Source organism: Oreochromis niloticus, linkage group LG15 (assembly GCF_001858045.2).
Source record: "Oreochromis niloticus isolate F11D_XX linkage group LG15, O_niloticus_UMD_NMBU, whole genome shotgun sequence".
Taxonomy (NCBI): Eukaryota; Metazoa; Chordata; class Actinopteri; order Cichliformes; family Cichlidae; genus Oreochromis; species Oreochromis niloticus.
In genome coordinates, this window is record NC_031980.2 from 22665629 (window position 1) to 22686174 (window position 20546).

At 41.3% G+C, this 20546-nt stretch overlaps 1 protein-coding gene across 2 annotated transcripts in view; it reads left to right on the forward strand.

The window, feature by feature from the left end:
* Positions 1–13138: 13138 nt before the first annotated feature.
* The window catches only part of hivep2a (HIVEP zinc finger 2a), a 117671-nt gene continuing 110263 nt past the window's right edge, over positions 13139–20546 (forward strand). For both annotated transcript variants that reach the window (XM_005452402.4, XM_005452403.4), the window contains exon 1: positions 13139–13606. The gene's annotated coding sequence lies outside the window, so the exon portion shown is untranslated. The remainder of the gene's footprint in view (positions 13607–20546) is intronic.

The window sequence follows — 20546 nt, forward strand, 5'->3', positions numbered from 1 at the left end:
CCACAGCTCTCTTAAGGTCCTGCTACAGCACTTCAATCAGGTTCAGGTCTGGACTTTGGTTGGTCCATTGCAACACCTTGACTGTTGTCTTCTTTCTATTTGCTTGTGTGCCAGGCATTATTATCCTTTCAAATGAACCAATCTGAGCTAAGCTTTAGATGTCACACAGATGACCTCACATTTGACTCCAGAATACTTTGGTATACAGAGGAGTTCACGGTCGGCTCGTCAACTGCAGGGTGCCCAGGTCCCGTGGCTGCAGAACAAGCCTAAACGATCACCCCTCCACCACCGTGCTGACAGTTGGCATGAGGTGTTTGTTCTGATATGCTGTGTTGGGTCTTCACCGAGCACAGACACACTGCTGTGGTTTTGTCTGTCCAAAGGACATTCTCACAGAAGGTTGTTTTTGTTGTTGTTAAGAAGTCATGCATTCAAATAAGTCATACTTGTTAAGTCTTTATGGTTATACAGCCATGAACTTTAACTTTTAACAGTCTGACACCTGATTCCTGTAGGGTCTGAGATGTATCTCCTGTTTTTTGTTTTTTGTTTAGGTTTCTCTCAGAATTGCATAGTCTGACCTTGTGGTGAAGTAGTAACTGAGACATTTACTCATGTGAAGATATGCGAATGTCTTGACTGTTTCCACTTGTACCTTTTCATTGTAGAATGATGAACTTGAAATTGTTTGGAAATGGTCTTATGACCCTTCCCAGATTGATTGGCAACTTCTCTAAGCTTACAGTTGATATCTTTCCTCTCTGACCAGCACAAAATCTCCTTTTTTTATATAGGTGCTCACACTTACTGGTGATAAGTTAATGAAGTGCATTTGATCAGCAGCACCTAGCTACAAGCAGGTACAAGGGTGCACTTAGTTATTCACACGACTGCTTAGAGTATATGGTATAATAATGACTGCAATAACATCCCTTTAGTGGCCTCTGTAGGCTCATTTCCTAAAAATGTCATTTTATGCAGGTTTGGTAACTTTATGTTATCTTTAAAAGTCGATGAAGTCAGTAGGTGTGATGAGTTATAAAAAAAAATACAGTTATTTAATTCCAAATATTTTTAAATTAAATAATACATTATTATTCAATTATTCAAGTCAAAGTATATAACATTTTTGACCAAACAAGGTCTCTCTGCAGAAGAATAAACACAGGTGCAGGTGATTTCGCAGATACTCTCTGTCTTGCTTTCTTTTATTTTGAAATACTAGTTATGATCCACCACAAGAGAGTAAATGAAAACAAAAAACTAAAGAGGGGAGCAATTAGAAATCTTCTGATTAGCTTAAAAAGTGGAAGCAATAGGTGAACAATGTCATGTTATAATGACAGCAACAGTAAAGAATATAAATAGATGTCAACAGAATACTAGTTGAGAACATTATTCACATCATGAACATTATTATTAATAATCACACTGATTTTTAACTCCTTGTTTTTCCAAGTTCACAATGAAGACACTGGTTGAGTGTGTCTGTGATTCACAGACCAGCAAGGGGCGCCGTTTAGCCCTAAAATCTCTGGTATGGTGGCATTACTGTTGGAAGTATCACACCACCTATGAAGATGCCCCTTTGAACGATATCTCGCATGCGGCTTGACCTTTGCCCTCCCAAGCTTTTATGTAACCCTTAGGCCACGCCTTAGTAAAATGTGAGCATGTGCAAGTGTCTGTGTCCACCAGCAAGGAACAGAAGATGGTAAGATAGAGAGTACAGTATGTATGTGTGTGTGTGTTTGTGCATGTTCAGAAGTGTGTGTCACTCTGTGAGAAACTAGGTGTGGTAGTAAGGGGAGCGGTCTTGCTCTGTGTGTGTGTGTGTGTGTGTGTGTGTGTGTGTGTGTGTGTGTGTGTTGAATATGCGTATCCTTGTATGAGTAAGCATTAGTAATCACTCAGCTGTCATAGAAGTGCTTTGTCTTGCAAAGCGTTACAGTTCAACTCAAGCACAAAGCTGAAGGCAACTACTTGACTGTCTGCATGTGTTGTGTGTGTGTGTGTGTATGTGTGTGTGTGTATTCACTTCTCTTATGTAATGGATTATTCACAACTTCCCATAAATACTCAGCAGGTTCCTTGTTCACGGTTGTTTTTCTTTACACTGAGCAGATACAGACCATGAATAGAGAGGATTAAGAGTTCCAGTCTGTGACTACAACCAGTACATTAAAGCTTGATAAATGACTCGCTTGATGGGATTGCGGCCATGCTTATTATTTTAGCTGATACTCAGTGTGATGAGAGAATTGGCACCAAAACCATCTCTGTGTCATAGAAGGTTCTGTGAATACTAATGCTAAGTAGTTGTAAATGGCTGATTTAATTTGAGTCATGTGCAATGATCTCATTTTTCATGAATTGCCACTCAGTACTTCTTATATCAGCTTTAATCAGAAGAACCAAATAACCTGTGTGTAAGACGAATCTTGAAATCCACAGAGAATTATGACCAAGCAGCAACCCCAGGGGCTGAAAAATAAAGTCAGTGTGTAAGTGCCAACACACGTTTGGACGTTCGGTGTGTTTTGCAGCATATTGATGTAATTATCTGACAAAGAAGATGGCTTACTGTGTGGGACAGGCTGTCAAAAAGTGTGTGCATGAGTTTTAGTGAGCAAAATTGTCTTTTTGTGCATGATTTGGTTCTTCAGGCTGTGGTCTCCAACTGGGCCTGGGATGGTTTGCAGCTGAGTGTGAAGCTGCATAAGTGAGAATTATCACCTCCAAGGCCATGGTTCTCATTTGGAAAAGGGTGGAATGCTCAGTTCATGTCCAGAAAGACTTGCTGCCCCAAGTCGGTGAGTTCAAGTATCTCAGTTTCTTGTTCATGATTGGGGTAGGTAGATTGGGGGGAGCTGGAGATAGACAGGCAGACAAGTGTCGATGTATTGTGGTGAAGAGAGAGCTGAGCATGAAAGCAAAGCAGTTGACATCGGACCAGGACACCTCAAGGATGCCTCCTGGGTAAGGTGCTTTGTGGTGCCTGTAGCTCAGGAGCTAGAGCCGGTCATCTCCTAATCCAGAGATTGGTGGTTTGATCTCTGGCTGCTCCAGTCTGCATGCCAAATATCTTTGGATAAGAGACTAACAGCACGTTGCTGTCTGACACATCCATTGGAATGTGAATGTGTGTGAATGTTAGATAGAAGGCACTTCAGTGGGACAAATCATAGAGATAAGTACTTCTGTGAATGGGTGTAAACGGGTGAATGAGTCATGTTGTATAAAGCGCTGTTTAAGAATCAGTCCAATTATCATTTCCTATTGGAAGGAAGCCCTGGCAGAAACCCAGAAGATGCTTGAGAGATTATATATCTTTGCTGGCTTGGGGAGAACTCCATGTTCTCCTTGACGAGCTGGAGGAGAGCTTCTGAGCTTCTCAGGGACCACAGATATGATTTAGATTAAGTCAGATACACCATGGAAAGGTGGAGCCAAAAATGAGGTGGGTTGTAAAGTGGCTTGCAGAGCCAAGCAAACACAACTTCTTTACAGTAACAGTGGGCTGAAATTGACTTTGTGCTTTTGTACCTGAACTGATGTCATGCTTGACACTAAATGGTCTCAAAAATAAAAGTTAAGCTGTAATCATCAGAAGGTCATTTAAAATAATGTGTAGCTGTTGTGAAAGACTTTTGCTAGAATCCTCTGAGACTCGTTTGGTCACCGGGATCACAAAACGTTCTGTCTGATGAATGAGTCGCAGCTCTATTTCCTCTCCTCAAATCTTTGAGGGCTACAGTCTTTGTTTTGATTTCGAAACAGAGCCTGACCAAATTATATTACGCAAATATACGCTAATGCAAAACAGTGATAAAGCTGGTAATACAAAAACATGATATTTTTCTCAGGAACTGATGGAAACCAAAACAAAGATAAAGTAAAACTGGAACTTCTCCGTTGACTGTACTCAGAATTTCATAACAAAACTTCAGCTGTGTCAGTTTGCTGTGAAATGTTAGGGGAAAGATTTTCTGTTGCTTTTTAATAAAACACTTAAATGATTTTCATGACAGAAAAGAAGCATCTACTGTGTACTGCAGACATTTCGCTGTGTGTTACTCTAACTCTTTGGTAAGTATTTTTATATTCAGCAGGATGTGGAAACAAGTTGAAGCTAGAATGATGATGATGATAATTAAAAATAATACTGACCCGGACTGCTCCACCAGTAACAAACATGAAAAGCAGTTTTTTCTTTAACATCTCACATAATTTAAGAAAAAAGTATGAGCCATGTGTGATAAATGCTTTTGTATTATTGTATATGGAGACATTCCAATTTTAATCCATTCGATTACCCTAAAATTACATTTTCAAAGAGCAAAAAAAATAAAATAATAATAATAATAATAATGCTAAAATCCACGTCTGAAAAGCTCTAGGTTCAGTAAATGTTATTCCTTTTTATATCGCAGGTGATGCCTATTTTTTTTCCTCTTATTTTTAAATTATCTTTCAAAGTAGAGGCGTACTGCATGGCAGAAGAACAGTGTATAATCAAAAGATGTTGATGTGTTTCATTAAAGTAGAATGACATATCCACCACATGAAAACGGCAGCTGGCTTGAAAGAAAAACAAATTATTAAAGCTGTGAGTCATACGAAGGCATTTGCTAGACATCGACTAATGGCATTCAAGTGTTTTCCATGTGTTTTTGTTCATGTACGGCATCGTCGCCTTAAATCCTGCAAACATTTCTGTACGTATACAGTATGTGTACAGTATACATTGAAAAACACTGTATGGTCTCCAGGACTGCATTCACCTTCCCGCTGGGCTTTGTATGAAAAGCAGATGCAAATTGCCACATCAGAAGCTGCTCCAGCTCCCTGTCGCCATGGTGCTGTGTTACCACGGTGTCGCCATGGGGACTCCGGGGTCAGTGGTGATGAGGTCATATCCCGATGAGCCTCTTATGGGAGATGGCAGACGTTAATCCACTTATCTGTAACCGGCACAAACACACACACAAATACAAATACACATGAACAGGAACACAAAGCAACAATAAGCATGTATACGGGCCAAGAGAGAAATCTGTCTGTCTGTCTAGTGTGGCAGTAAACAATTCATTGTTTCCCTGTGACATCACATCATTATAGGCAACACGTTAGGAACGCCTACATGGAGAACAAGATGAGGCAAGCCAGCTATTATCACAGGGTACATGATGTTCAGCCAAATGCTGGCTAGTTCTGAAATCAGACGCAATAACAACGAGTAACCCTTGCGAAGTGTAGCGTAGAGCATGTGTAGCATGTATATGAACACACTTCTCCCGGCCCATCTGCCAAATCCCTTCTTTCACTCAGGTTTTTCAATGTTGGGTCATTGAATCTAACATTGGAAGTCAGTGTTGATCAGATCAGATCAGGTACTGTGTGAAAGTGCTTAGCCACCCATCGTTTCTTTACATTGTTGCTTGGAAAATGGGAGGTACATGCGGCAAGTTTTGAAACATGTGTACATAGATATGGAAATTAAGTATATAAAGCAATAACAGTCTATACAATTAAACGACAATATTTGGTCTGACCACCTTCTTCAATACAGCCAGAACTCTCTGAGCAGCTTTCTTGTAATTTCTTGAAGTAGTCTTCAGGAACTGTTCTCCATGATTGTTGAAGGACATTCAAAGCTGTTTTTGGATGTTTCTGCCTTTTGATGATCCCACTCTGCTTCAGTGAAGTTAGGCTCTAGGCTGTGGGGAGGCCAGTCCATGAATTGAATTTCTGTGTTCTTCTATCTGGGTATGTTTTTACTGCACTGGCAGTGTGTTTGGGATCACTGTCATGCTGAAAAGTGAAGCTATTATTATATGTGTTCAAATGTAATCAATTTTGACAAAATGTCCAACAACATTGGGTAAAATGCAGTCCCAAACCATGACAGAGCCTCCACCATGTTTTACACATGGATGTAGACATTTGCTTTTGTATGTCTCTCCTGACATCCTCTATACTGACAACAATTTGAACCAAAAATGTTTAATTCTCTCCATTGGACCTGATTTTTAAGTTAGAAGAACTGGGCTGATTTTCATTCCGGTAATTTAGCATACCTCAGCCACTTCTTCCTGTTTCCCTTCATTTAGAATGGCTTTTTGACAGACATCCTTTCACTGAGGCCATTTCTGATGAAGCATTAGATGAATCAGCTGAAGAGCCAGATGCATCTCTCATGTCCAGCTCGTAGGTTTTGCTGGATTTTTTTTCCAGTTTCTTAATGGTATGACTTTCAGATACTGTTCCTCTGCTGCAGATATTTAGGCCTACAACTTTTCTCTCCCACTTGTCCAGTTTTCTCAAAATTTTTAAGACCACACTGCGCACCATATATATACCAGATATATAAGTTTTCAGCTAATAGCTCTTTGGCACCTTGTTAGTACAAACATACTGTGTTAGGTTCCTTTATAAAGCTTGAATGATTCAAATGTCAGTGAAAATAGATGAAAAATGTTCAAAGGAAAACTTCATCATACCGTCAGAAAACCTGGAGAACTAGCCCTCCAAATCACTTTAAAAAATGACGAGAAAGGCCTGGACTTTTACACATCACTGCATGTCATGACACCTAACAATGATATTACTGCCTTGTCACTATACTGCCTTAGAGCACTGACCACAGGACCCACTGAAACTAACAACAAAATGACTGAAGCACTCACCTTTGCTTTGAAAATATTTGTTTTCCTTTAAGCTAATTAACAACAACAAATTCTCATGTAGCCATATCAAAAACATATGTATTTATATATTTATCAATGTAGTTTTTTTTGTTTTTGCAGCATCATAAGAGAACAGATTTTTTTCACGATTGCTTGCAAGTGCCCAAACTTGAAGCTTTTCCAGATCTGATTTATTTATATTTTCCTTTTGTGAAGAGGTGTTATAAATGTTTATAGTTTTATACAGATGGAAAATTGACCAGCTTGTGAATTCGCTCCACCGACTGTCCTATGTGGCAATTTTCCAGGTCTCTACACCAGTAGCATGACTAAAAAAAATGATGAAACAAATTAAATGAAAAACTGAATAATTCATGATACCAGAACCTTCTGCTATAGTTTTTCTTATTTTCTGTCTTAAATATATGTTGGAAAGGTCAATAATGATATTAAACAAGTTTAAAAATGAGGTCAGCGTATGTAAACTAAAAGCTCAGGTGTTTCACTGCTCTGTCATATGGTAGTCATAGAAACACAGCTCTAGTGGTGAGCACAGAAGCCCCACCCACTACCCAAAATGTTTTGCTTGTGAGGGGCTCCCAATCAGAAGAGAGTTAGCTTAAAAGGAAGGTGGCCTTAAAGGGAGCAGAAGTGAATTATGCAAAGCTGCTTTAGTAGAGCTCATGAAAAAAATATATGAAGTTAAAAAATTAGTGGATATTTATCCATCCATCCAGGAGCCTATCCCAGCTACCATAGGGTGAAAGGCTGGGTACACCATGGACTTCTCACCAGTCTGATGTAGATAAATGGAATATGTTCCCTTTAAATCATCTATGGGTTCAATTTGCTAAACAGTTTTGCTAGTTTTAGCTTATAAATGATCAGTCATATTATAGACTGTATATATAAGATGATCATAGCTACTGGGCCTAAAAAGCAAAGACAATTCAGGAGTTGCTCAAACCAGTTCTTCCAGTTTCAAAAGGATTTCTTTTCAAAGTCTATGAGAAAACAATCCTTGTCTCTTTTTATTTCTGACCTTTGTAAACACATTCCTTATGAGGTCTCAGTTGTTTATATCAAGTCTTATTTAAGTATTGCATTATATACCCCATAAGCGTCAAAGCGGATGATAAAGCAAGCCGAATTTGACTGACTGTTTTTTAGTCAGTACCAAATCAGTCTCTGATGACTTCTCTGCATCTCAGACTGCCGATCGTTTGTTTAGAGCTCAAGTGTTCTTTGAATAGCTGGAATTGCAGGGAAGCAACTGGCATCACAACTGTGAGCGGAAGGTGGGATTCACACTCTGCAAAATTCACACCACTCCAGACAAACACTATGTCCTGGAACATTGAAAAACAAATTAGAAATAAATCGCTTGCATCTTCTGGTGGCTCTATTACCACAGGAAAAGTGCTTGAAATGGGACTCAGGACAGTCTTATGTTGGTTTCTTCACTGTAGGCCTTGAAATAATAATGCCACAAATACAACCCTTTGAGATAAAACTTTCACGGTGTTATAGGCTGTGGTCACCAGCAAAGCCTTGACAAGAAACCCCCCCCCCCCCCCCACTGTGTTTCTAGTCCCTTCACTGATGGCTCCATCTTTGCCGAACAAGATATTTTCCTCTTTCTCTTTCACTCTCACCTTGGGTAACTTCTCTAAAAGGACGGATGCCATCGAGACAATTATCAGACCATTATGTGTCATTATGTGTTCCTGGGTAAAATGGGAGCTATTTGAAGATGTCTGAGGGTTGTGCAAAAGGCCTGACCTGTTTATTGTTAGAGTGAATGGTTACGTCAGAGCCCGTGTCTTTGGCTAATGCTGTACCTGTCAGAGGCATCAAACTTGTGAAGCTGCAGGTACAAGGTCCAGTCATTTATAAAACCTGCCACCTGCTACTGAAAGGCACTTGCACAGCCTAATGTAACTTAATAGCACAAAGAGATAGCCACATCCAAAAAAGAGAGGCTTTAACAAGCCTAATTTATTAGCAGGAGGGCTGCCTAAATGAGCTCTGCTGTATTTCCAAATGTGTTTTACACATGAAAGGAGCCAGAGTAGGTATTGTGTGAATACTAAGGGCCCACCTAAAAATATAGTGCAACCCACCAGATTGATGCACAGTTGCTGCACTCACTTTCTTGGATTTTCAGTGGTAAGAAACATGATTATAACCATTAGCAGACGGTCATCTTTTGGCGTCATTATGGTTATTTTCCAAACTATTCAACACTGGCAGAGTGTTCTGAACTAAAACTAGAATATAGTAGCTACAGTTTTAGTTGCATGTGATGCTGGCTCTTGGCAATATGTAACTCTGAACTTCAAAATCAACTGATATAATCAAACCCTAGAACAGTTCAACATTATTAGGAATACGATAAGATTAATGTCACTTCATATGGAGCTTTAGCCAAGATCCAGTCAGCTTAGCTGAGCATAAGTATTGTGCAGCAGGATTGGCTGGCTTCCCTCAGTCCTGAAGTACATAAAGTCAAACAATAAACACCTTTGCTGTTCACACGCAAAAATCCTAAACACGTCATAGTGACATATTATTCTATCAGAGCACTTTGCTCTCAGACTGCAGGCTTACTTGCGGTTCCTGCAGTTTCCAAAAGAAGAATGGGAGGCAGTCGTCAGCCTTCAGGTCCCTTTCCTGTGGAAGCATCAAGCTCCTCGCGTGGCTTAAGGAGAGACACGCTCTCTATCTTTAAGGTTACAGTTCAAATTTTCCTTTTCCTTATGTAGTCTGCAGTGAATCAGATGAGCCTAAACCATGCCTTTGTCATGCTACACTAGGCTAAAGTGACTGGGAAACTTGCTGCTGCTACTGACTACTGTCTCCTGTGACCTGTCCATGGTGTAGACACAGATTTCACTGTATTATGGCACATCCCAGATAGGAATGAATGCAGCTCTCTTGTGGGCCACATTTGGCCTCGACTGAGGACACTAGCTCTAAGTAAGTCTAGAGGCCAGTCACAGGCCCACCTTAAGGGCTCAACATGGTTCTCCGTAAGCAGACCAGTAGGGAGCTCTGGGCAGGGCCCAAAGTATGTGGTACAAGCAGTTTGCACTCTTGCTTCTACTGTTGTTGGTCCATCAGTCAGCTGACGTTATAACACACAAAGAGCTGAATTGAAACCGAGCATTTAAAACAATGAAAAGTGCCCACTGCAGCCACTGCCTCCACTTCTCACACTGTATTTTTTTAACTTAAACTAACGGTTTTTACACTTCTCCCACTCCCAGTGAATTCTGCTGTCACTTCCTTCCCTGCTCTCGTCAGCTCATCAACCAATCAGCATTCAACCTACTGCTGGGCTGAAACTCCTCTCTGCAGTCTCTCTGTAAGCAAACCTACACAAACAGACACAACTATCACCATAAGACAAGCGTTTTATAGTGCCAGATACTGATCTGGCACTAAAGAGTGAGTTAGGGTGTAGTCAAAAATGACAGTGAGGAAAAATCTTTTATTTTTATTGGTTAAACAATAAGTTTTCATCCTGCCAGTCACGTTTAGACTTGTGCCTGATTTAGACTTCTGTGGGAAATCGAACCAGAAACCCCTTTTAACCTTCCATGTGCACCTCACGAGATATGTAATTACTTAGTTATGCTATAGTTTTAAAAGGGGTTTCCATTTACATCAGATTTCCAATGTGGATTTCCCTCCGAAGTCTAAATCAGGCATCAGTGTGAATGATTCTCTACTTTAACTTTTTAGTTCTACCAGTTTGACTGGTGTAGCTTCAGATTTTTGACAAATAAGTATTATACTCAAATCAAATTCAAGCATCAACTTGTGACATTTATTGACATAAAGCAGGACTCAGTAAAAAGCACATTTACACCAACCAATCCTGAAAGCAAGTAGCTGCCTTTTATATCCTGCCTGTCTCAGACCCAGACAAGGCATGAACAAGCCTACGAAGACCAAATATGAAAATAAACATCTACACAAAAACAACACCAAAAAATAGAATACAAATGTATGTATTTACATATAAAAGTCCAGTTATACACATTTCTGGCACTACATATCATCTATCTGTACCCCTCCAGCCTGTTAAAATGGTTTGCCCCGTGCTCTCTTAACCAGGTGATTGGCCTTCCTTAACTCTTTTACTGCCACGCCCTGCTGAGGAGACTACAGTGAAGCAGTAAGGACTGCTTCTAATATGTATACACTGAGCACATAAATAATTTTGGTACAACGGATGCAGCATAATTAAAAGTTGTGAACAATTCTGATGAAGATTTTCTTTTCCACACAGGTGGGAAGGTCACACACCCTCTGCTTCCTCAATCAAATACAAGCACAGTAAAACAATACAAACTCACATAAAAATGAAAAAAACACAACACTCATTCACGAACAATTAAAGAGTATAAAGCGATAGAGAGAACACTGCGTACATAAAATAGGTCACGTAGGTCAAAACAGACTCAGTAGTAATTCAGACCATGTTGCAACTGCAACTGCATAACTCTTGGCCCACCTAGTTTTTGGTCTATAGTCAGCACTGATGCATGCCTGAGTCACATGTTTAACAGCTTAATGGTCAGTATGAAGCTAACACTGAATGACCAGATGAGAAAGCCGATGCTGAGGGAAGAAGATGTGAAAAGAGTGGAGGACTGAGAGCTTCTTTACCAAGAGAGGGCTGTGCATCCATCTGTCCTCAAGATGATACAAAAGACATCGACAGCAAACAGAGACCACAGAAAATTACTGAAAGAATCACGTGACCACGCCCAAATATGTTCCTGCCAGCTTAATCTCAAAATGATGGAGCGTTAAAGATGAACAGCAGCAGAGGAAATGGACCTGTCAGATATAAAGTTTATTTTCTGTGCAGTCAATGTCATGGCAGATGGCTACTGTTGTTCATGTAAACCACACAACCAAAGAGTTTCTCCTGTTAATTTTTTAACACATCCCACATAGCCTTGTCCAGTGGCTTTAAAACAGGCCCTGTGAGACCTGTAGAAATGTGTGCATCAAGAAATGTTTAAAAAATATCATTACTTTTACATTAGCATATATTTTTTTTTAATCACATGCCCTGGTCTGCCTTTAGCTTTCATACTGAAGCCTGTGTGGTAGCTTGCTTTTACAATTGTAACCATTATTTTTGCTTGGATAAAAACTATTTTCTCTGAAAGACTAAGATTTTAAGTCCCCTGTCTTAAAATCAAACACTCAAATTTTGCAGAAGTGGTGAAGGCAATACTCAGTTAAAGTGTTTGATTTAGGGATCAATTACTCATGATGTAGTTCTTGTAGAAAAAGAAGAATGGGCTTTATAAACCATACTAACCAGTCACAGCTAAAATGACAAACAACAGTAGCATCACTGTCATTAAGCAGAAAGAAAATCATTTTTTTCAGTCTTTGTGCTCATGCTACCAAAAGCAAACAAGGCTGAGCAATAATGAGATGTTCTGTTTATCTCTCCACTGCTCCATTTAGTGCTGGAGCCAGCATCGAGCAGCTCCAAATGTTTCTGTAGTGGGAAAAGAGATTGAATGAGAAAACAAGCTTCGTGTTCTGCAGGTGAAAACTTCAAACTAAGGGTTTCATTCCTGTTCCGCACCTTCATCCAGAAGGTACATGCATAATAATGAAAGTAGAGAAGTGGCAAAACCTGCAGCCCCTCATTCATACTCTTAGTTCTGGGTCCAGCCAGATGTCAAGTCAGGTGTGACATTTGGGCCAGATCTGGTCCATGCTAATCCCATACCTGCCCGTTAACGCGGCAAAAACAGCCCATGGTAGGCCCATATGTGTCTGCTACCAGCGATAATTCTCAATTAATCCGTTTAATCAAATCAATACACTGCACATGCGGGAGCCAAAATATTCCAGCAGTGACTGCATGCACACACTGTATTAGAGAAAGAGGAAATTGAGGTGAACAGGTTAATTTTCTGCCATGGGGAATTAAGACATGTTCCCTGCATCCAGCTGTGTAGTAAATCCGTAAGAAAAGGTAAGAAAATGAAATAAAACAAACACATATATAATATTAATAATATCTGTGGAAATCTATAATTCAATAAGGTCGTGTCATCTGTAAACAATTGAAATGTTTGATTTTTTAATACGATGACATGTGCTACATTTTGAAGTCTAATTTGCAAATAATGCTTTTGAATGTGTTCCGTTTTACTATATATCTATGGATGTGCAAGCAAAAAGAAGGCACGGAGACAGGCAGGCAGTCAGACAGACAGGTCGCTCCAGAGGTGACCGGGGAATCCTGCTCTCTCTCTGCCGGCAGACAGAGCCTCCTCCTCGGCCACTGCTCCTCCTCCCCTCCCCTCCCTCTGCCCTGGTTGCGCGTTGGGGGATCCGACGACGTCACAGCGGCACACACATTTGCACGGACGCGCGCGTACAAGCGGACACACACACACACACACGCCCTCTCTCTTCGCTCTCTGCTGCTCCGTCTCTCTCACTCTCACTCTCCTCTATGCTGCTATTCTGGGAAGTGGCGCTTGGAATAACCCCCGTGTGCGTATGAGTGTGTGTGTGCGTGTGTATGTGTCTCCTGATTTCACCCTGACACACGCACACATACACACTCACAACACAGTCAGACACACACATTTACTGTCTGTCTGACTGCAGGAGTGGAGCTCTGGCAACAGAAATCCGCTCGCAGAGGATTCCTTCCAATTTTACGCGCAACTTTTTTCCTCGTCGGCTTCTTCTCTGCGACGTTTCCATTGCTCCCCCCTCGACTGTTGTGGATTTCTAACAACCACCCCCTGGCTGTTTGTAGCGGAGCGACGAGCGAAGCTCGCCCGGAATCGGATCTGCTGTCACCGGGCTGCTTGTTGTCATTTTCGCACGGAGACGCGCAGCCGGAGCGCAGACAGAAGGTAAGAGCGGAGAGGGGAAAACGAAAGCTTACGGATCATATTCTCACAGATATCACACTGACAGTGGGATTTTATGCGCCATGGTGGACATTTATGGCATCTTTTCAAGGCACTTGATCTTTTGCTTAGCTTATAAAGGCAAGGCTATGCTGGGGGAATACCCCGGGCACGCATTGCATTGCATGCAGATTACCCAGGTTGCGTAATATCCTGAGGAATTTGCAGTAGCCTGCACGGCCAGGCTGGTTGCAAGGCCGGGGAAGAGATAGACAGTGAGGGAGAGAGGGAGGGTGCATGTTGGTGGATAGGAAGCGATGAAAGTGGAAGCTCGGATGGCGTGTGATTGGTGTGATTTTTGCGTCCGGAGGTTGATTTTTTTTTTTGCACAAACCCACGGCAGGTTGGTTTGATTAATAGACCTTTACCTGCAGTTCCCTCTGACGTTCATGTGGGACTCCTTTAATCACTCTATAGCGCGCGTGGAATGTACAAAAGTGAGTTGAAGCTGTGACCTCCGCGCACTCTTTGGTATTTCCTTGTTGCTGCTACAGTATGATCAGTGTGACACTCCTCCGAGAGTCACAAACGACTCTTGTTGCTACAGTACCTAAGCGTTGGTTTACACTGTGCGTGCCGAAAACGAACAGGGGAACACTGTCCATTTCTTTTTCGGATGGGGGTGACTTTATCTCATATGCTCATCGTTTGTTTCCTCTGTGTATGTGTCTGTGTATGAGAGGGAGAGAGAGATGGTGGGTGGTGCGCTGGCTGGTTCCGGGAATGTTCCATGACGTGTTGCCGTCTAGAGAGGGGCCCCAGCCGGGGAGACTGCGACTAACGGCTCGGCCCTGCCGCTCTTCCTGCTCTCACTCCCTCTCTCCCTCTCCCTCTGTACTCTCCTGGAAAATATGTCAGTCTGTCTTCGTTTCCAAAGAAGATTTACATTATCATCTCTTAGTGGTCATCTCTGCAGGCTGGGTTCCATTAGGTCAGAGGTCAAAGATCAGGGTCAAACGCAACTGCATGCAACAGGTGGTAAGATCCTGCTCAAGGACACTCACAGCAGTGCACATGATTGGCAGGGTGAGGTCTGAAGTGCAGGTTTGAAACAGCTGAAGGGCAGCATGCAGCCAAGCTGCAGCCAACATGACTTTCTGGATCTCAGAGCATTTGTTTGATGTTTAATGTGTGACAGAAAGTTCAAATAAAGAGCTCAAATAATAAAGATCAAAGAGCTTCTCTACAAAAGCATGCAGTTATCAAATAAGTAACATTTTATGATAAATTGTAAGGAAGATAAAAAAGTATAAAACAAAAGTGAAAGAAATTATAGATTCATAATTAATGAAAAGTAAAAGTAAAACTGCAAAAGTAGAATCAAAAACAATTTTTATATAAATAATGCATTTGTGTGTTTTTATTATCTTTTTGTTCAGGGATGGTGGCTAATTTTAGACTACAATGGACACCATGCGCATGCTATTTATAGAAACAGCAAAAAGCTTTGGAGACTGTGAAATAATGAGAAATATGGCAAGAATAACTGCAGATGAATGCCTCTTTTCCGCCGGTCAAAGCTGCAGAAGGAAAAAGCAGCCACAGAAATGAGTCCTGAATGTGCTCGTGGTGTTGGTGGCATTCGTAGCCTGCAGCTGAAGAGATGATTACAGTATGTATTCTGCTGTCAGGGAACATGCTGCTGACTCTGTGCGTGCACGTGTCAGTGATGGATGGATGTTTGAGAGCGTGCACGGGGGAAGGCCGACCTACGTACCATCTGTCCTACTGCCACCTCAGATGGCCATCGCGGTGTAGCTACTGCGTAGGAGCAAGCATCCAGGCACGCACACACACAAGTGCACTGTTACCAGGGAGGACAGGCGTATGGAGAACATGCATGAGGTGTGAGAAGATTTTCAGCACTAAACATTCAATTAATTTATTACTTAGGCCTTGTGGGAACTCTTATGTCTTCCCAACATACAGCAAGCTACCCTTGTATAAGCAGCACGCAGCGGGGTTGAAAAGGTTCATAAAGTGCTAACAGTCCTTGGCTTAATGTCTTGGAGATTTTTTTTTTTGACATATATCACGCTTGTGCCAGGGCTGGCACAGTTTCAGCAGCATTTTAATTTAGAAGTTGCTGTGTTAGCATTTGGGACACACCATTCTTAAGCCTATGGATAGCCCAGTGGCTTGACCGCAACAGCGGTGTTAGCTCTAGGGCAGCTGCCTGCATGAATCAGTATGCCAGATTTAAGCAGCAGCTGTCTGGAAAGTCATTTATGTCAGTGAAGCAGTGTGATCTTATGTAACAACAACCTACATATGTAACAAACTACAATAACAGCGGGTAGCACAGTCGCCTCACTCCAAGAAAGTTGCTAGTTCGAACCCCATCTCGGGCCTTCGGAGTGTTATTCTCCCCGTGACTGCGTCGGCTCCCTCTGGGTGCTCTGGTTCCTTCCTGAAGAGATGTACATTTTGCTATAGTCACCCTAGGGCAACCAGTGGTTGGTGACATCGGCGCTAACAAAATTATGGCGACCTTGTGCAATGAACTTATAATCCCATTGCCTTTGAAACTGTTGCTCTGAAGAACGGGACTGGGTATGTGACCACTTGTAGTCAGTTGCCTTCTTCAACTCAATTTTAATATGTTAAGATGGAAATAAAACAGAGTTCATCTGCTATCAGTTTGCAATTGGCTGGGGTCAAGTTGTCAATTACATGCAGTCTGGTTGCGTTGATACAGCAATTCACTGTTGGTGTTGATACACAGAAATACACAAATTTGACGATAACTACTTCCAGGACCTCAAAGATTAGAAAATGAAATTATGAAGTTCCTCCATAAATCCCAAAATAGAGTCCTGGAATTCCAACCCAAGAGTTTAAAAAATCATGTAGCTTCAATAAAGCTTTTAAATAACAGTTTTTGAAGTTATTTGTGCAATATGTGTTTGTTGCCTTTAAGTTGAGTGGTTTGTGATTATAAATAGACTACTTTTCTTTATTTGTCGATTCATTTATTTTTATTTTATTTTGATGTTTATTGACTCTTTGCAAAGATGTTTCCTGTGGAAGCAGTTAAGTCCACAGCAAATTTCCCAAAGGAGAAAATAAAATATATCATATCATAAATAGTGATGCAAATGCTGCAGGACGGTGGTGACAACCAGCTGCCTAAGAGTGATCGCAGTCTGTCTGAATCAGACCGCGAATGTTTGGCGACAAGTTGCTTTCCACCAGACGACCTGCGCGATTGCCTTCAGATTGAAAGTTGCCTCCCAACTTGAGTTTGAGAGTGTTGCTTGTTCAACTTCAGGTCGACCAGTTTGTCATGATTGTCACCGATTCACAATCAGTCTCCAAAAACGAAAAAATTCAGTGCAACTTTCTTGAGTTGTAACAAGGTCGTTACAACCGACCTGGGTGTTGATCAAAGATGATGATGAATAAGATCAAGGGCTTTAAGTGTGTAGAATAAAGTGCTGTATGAATGTACGGCCCAAAATGTGATTGTTTAAAGTGCTTTGATTAGTCAGTAAGACTAGAAAAGCACTGTATAAATTCAAGGACATTAAAATTACGTCTGGTGATGTACTGTTCTGACCTTCTCAGGCCTGATACTGATATTGAGTCTTCTTTGTCTGTAACTTCAAGAAAGAGGACGGAAATATATATTTTTCATGTTTAACATAAAGTTTGACTAAAACAGAGAAAGAATTGTAACGAAGAAATCAATACATTTATTAATGAAATAACACGTAACAGAAACAAGATAAGAGAACTTAAACTGTATAATGTATTTATTCTTCACTCCTTTAATTTTAGCAGACAAGCGAAAGTAAAGTGAAGATAACAGTAGTGTAACTGCCGTCAAATGTTCCCACCAAGTAATGAAAGAGAGAGGAAAAGTTGCAGACAGCGCCGTGGATACCGTTCTTCAGTTTTGGCCAACTCACTTGTTGCTTGTTTGATGTTAAATTACAATTAAGTCACAAACTAGCAAAAAGACACAAATGGAACTTGTTGCTGTGCGACTGGGAAGTGCCTCTAAACTGCTGGCCCTTCGTTGTTAGAATCAGCACAGGACTACTATCAAAGATGCCGTTTCTCACGTGCAGCACACAGCAGGAAGTAGTCCACTTCAGACACTCTTTCACTACAGCAGTGGGGTGCCTGGTTAGAAGGTCCGGGAGGTCGGACAAATGACACGCGCTCACTGTGAATTCTCTGGAGATTTACCCATGCCATCCTCACACACTGACAATCAGCCATCGTGCACACTCGACACTTTCACTGGATAATGAACAGAAGAGTTCAGAGCTGTGAAAGCAGCTTGGGGTAGAGCTGCACCGAATGGGCTCAACCGCTCGGCTGTTGTCACCAGTGCCTGATGTAGGAATTTGAGTCAGACTCAGTGAAGCAGTTGATTGTGCTACTTTTTGTCATGCCGTGGTTCCTGGATGACTGGTGTTCTGTGAGGCAGGTGCAGGGTGTTGTGGGATTTTGTGAAATCCATACATTATTGTTGAAGTATAACTGCGAAAAACATTATGAATGACTTGCGAATTCACTGTGTCTCTCCTTTGTTTTAACTCATTTCCCCTAAAAAGCCTCTGTCACAGAAAAACCCCAGCCTGCTTGTGCAGTTTCCAGGTGATGGCGTGGCTCATCAAAGGCCTTTGCAAACACGGTAAACAGCTTGTTTCTTTTGTGGGGCAAATTACAACTAACCACAAGTGTGACCCACCATCTAAAGGAGAAATTACCTATAGACAGTATTGCAAAGGCTATCGTGGAGGCTCTTGAATGATAACATATGGCATGTAGCTTAAAGGGCACTTGTGAAACTAAACATCCCTTCAACTGCTTCAAAAGAGCACTGGATATGAACCAGAAGGACAATGTGTGGAAGTGTGTGATAAGAAGATATAGGTCCAGATTCCACTGAAGGGCTGTCAAAAGTGGCTGCGAATGACAATACAATCAAAGAAGACCAGATCAGATAAGCTAGGGGCTACTTTATTATTCACATAGGCTTTTCTGTTGTTGTGCCTGGAGAACAAAAAGTCTGAAAACCAAAGGGTTAGCAGACAGAAGTCACAGTCCTATGAAAAACCTTCATACCTCAAAAAGTTTGGCTTATACTGAGTTTAAAAATACAGCGTTTAGACTGTTAATCTAACACAACAGCTTCTTTACAGCTTTAAATTTAAATAGTGGGAGAATTTTGCCAAATAATAAAGGATCTCTTAACTATTATTTCAAAATCCAAATTGAAAAACTCAATGTCCAGTTTTCTCAAGGCTTTCAAACATGTCTCCTTGTTGGATTTGCCATAGATGTAATAAATACTTCTTATCTGTCATGTGGCCACACATATATGTGGGACAGGTTCATGCTGTGACCAGAATCCTCATCTGATTACATTAGATTTATCTGCAAGATGCCACTGTCCAGAAAGTCTTCTGCATGCAACGGGAACTTTGGACTCACAGTGTCCGGTTTGGCTCAAAAAACAATAGCAAGGCTTAAATTACTTCAATAGTTGGAATTCAACACAAGAATCCAGAGAATTCAATTCCAAAAGCCTGTTCGACAACCTCCATTTTTCTTTTCACATACTTCTTATTGCAGCGCTTTGCCTCTCCTCCTGTCTCTTTGTCTGTCTCACCGCTGACTGTGCTGCAGCCGGTTCGCTGCAGACGTGTTAGGTTAGCATTTGCTGTCAATTATCACAGTGCACACATCATAGCTGGAGAATTTGAAATGACTGCAGATGTATGGCATGGTGTGAAGACATAACCCCTTCACACATGCAGATGCACACAGCTTTCATTGCAGCTCGGACTCACTGGTGTGCAGGGTGTTCATTCGGAACTGATTCGCCGGTAAAAGCATGCACGTGCACATGAACCCATAGACCCTAATTTAAAGAGTAAATATCGTATTTTCGACTGATAAACAGGTTTAAAAAGTTGAAATAGAACCAAAGAGTGTTACATCTAGTAGTTTGTTCTCATATTTCATATTTTACTGCCAAAAAATACATTCCACACGTCATGGTAGTGAAAAAATATCCGCTGATATTCAGATTATATCATTCAACCTTGCTGGATTTCACTCCATGAGAAAAGATTTGACAATAGGAACTTTGTTCCACTCTGTATATTGTTATCCTTTGCCTCACTCACTCTGTTATTGTACCAGCATTGTATGAGACACCTCAGAGTGGATTATTACCAACAAAGAAGTGCACAATCTGCTTTGCAACATAATGCACCCACAGCACGCTAACACTGCGCTCAGAGAACGGCACACTGAACTCGTATAAAGTTTATCTCATTGCATTGTGCTGCTTTTGAATGCAATTGCACAATTTTTCCCGTGTGTGTGTGTGTGTGAGTGTGCGCGATCACCTGAGCTGTAAAGGAACCTGAGAGCGCTCTGGTGACCGAGGTCCTGAGAGCGACGGTTGAATTATTAAGACACATCCACACATATGCACACACAAAGCCTAATGAGGTGGTTGACTGGGTGTACCAGATAAATTCTTCCACAGTGGTTTAGTTTCATACCGTTATACACGTGGAAGAGTGGAGGAGGTAAGGAAAGAAGGGTAAAAGGAGAACAATGTGCAAGCGTGTCATTTGCTGGGACATTAGTTGTCCCTCAGCCAATCAGTGATGAACTCTTTATTGTCCATTGGTCCATATCAGCCAGTTATATTGCAGGTTTTTAAACAAAAAAAGGCTGAGGGAGGGGAAAAGAGGCTGATATTGAAATCCAATCTCTTTTTACGCAAAGCCAGGTGCTGAACATGCTGTCAGGTGGGCTGTGCGTGTTTGTGTGTGTGTGTTTGCGGCTTTTCAGATGGACATAGCGATGCTACAGAAATAAACGGAGAGAGGGAGAGGGAGAGACCTTTACT